At 35.7% G+C, this 1,417-nt stretch overlaps 1 protein-coding gene across 1 annotated transcript in view; it reads right to left on the reverse strand.

Moving 5' to 3' along the window:
- WDR72 (WD repeat domain 72) overlaps positions 1–1,417 on the reverse strand; it is a 227,036-nt gene that overhangs the window by 43,984 nt on the left and 181,635 nt on the right. The window lies entirely within an intron of this gene.

The following is a 1,417-nucleotide window of genomic DNA, read 5'->3' on the forward strand; positions in this document are numbered from 1 at the left end:
GGAAAGCATGTGGGCTTAAAACTCCACAGAACTCCGTGGGACTTTCCTAGGTACAAAAATCTTCTCCCGTAGGCCTTCCGTGAGTTCCAAAGAGCATATCAAACCTTTCAGAGTAGTGAAGGCACACAGGAGCCAAAGGAGGAGCAGCCAAGAAACAATCAAATCAGAACAGATCAGTCACTCAGTCGTGTCCAACTCTTTGTGAGCCCATGAATTGCAGCACGCCAGGCTTCCCTGTCCATCACCAACTCCCGGACTTCACTCAGACTCACGTCCATCGAGTCAGTGATGCCATCCAGCCATCTCATCCTCTGTCGTCCCCTTCTCCTCCTGCCCCCATCCCTCCCAGCAGCAGAGTCTTTCCAATGAGTCAACTCTCGCATGAGGTGGCCAAGTATTGGAGTTTCAGCTTTAGCATCAGTCCTTCCAAAGAACACCCAGGACTGATCTCCTTCAGAATGGACTGGTTGGATCTCCTTGCAGTCCAAGGGACTCTCAAGAGTCTTCTCCAACACCACAGTTCAAAAGCATCAATTCTTTGGCACTCAGCTTTCTTGGTTAACAGGTTATAAAACCCATTTTGTAAATTACAAACACTATCTTCTATATTAGCAAATCACATTTCACTTCTGAATATACCAAAGCTGAAAATTTATGATTGGACTGAAATATAGAAATTAAACACATTTGTAGGTGTTTAGGCTGATCTTTACAGGAAGAGAACCCCCCAAAATTATGTAAACAAAATTGTAATATTATTAAAATATTCTGCAAAAAACAATTCTATATTTAATGCATACTATTAATACTTAAGTCAAACTATAGCTAAATTTTTAATAAATATTTTAAGATATTAGGCCAGATTTTATACTTTATTAATGGAAAAAACACTGAAATAATTATTTATGAGCTTTATTGGAAAAACTGTAAATTCAGTATTCCTCCATTATATCAAGTTTTATCTTCAACATCAATTGCTCACTATCCTGAACATAACAAACTCAGTCACCTTAAATAAAAAAAGAAAATTATTGATCAGTTAAGATGTTTGAAATCAAGCTTTAGTTTTAGGCATTTTTTTCTCCTGTTTATTTACTTTCAATAAACTCTACTTAATTTCTAAATATTAGTCAACCGATACCTAATTTGTTTAACTAGGTGGGTTATTTATAACAAATGCAAAATAATTCATTATCATTTGATATGTGAATCACGCCTATGTGTATGCATGTGGAAATCTCAGCTTATTTATTATTCATTTATACATTCATTCATTCATTCATTTTGGTGCTGAAACCCTAGAACAAAGAATAGCATCTTAAAAGAGCAGCTCATAAGCATTATAGCTTTTTGTTTTTTTGTACAGATCTTTAAGATGTTCAAATAGTGAAATCAGTTTTTGTGAAATGGAAAATAG

The sequence above is a fragment of the Bison bison genome, unplaced genomic scaffold, assembly GCF_000754665.1.
Source record: "Bison bison bison isolate TAMUID 2011002044 unplaced genomic scaffold, Bison_UMD1.0 scf7180017864066, whole genome shotgun sequence".
Lineage (NCBI taxonomy): Eukaryota > Metazoa > Chordata > Mammalia > Artiodactyla > Bovidae > Bison > Bison bison.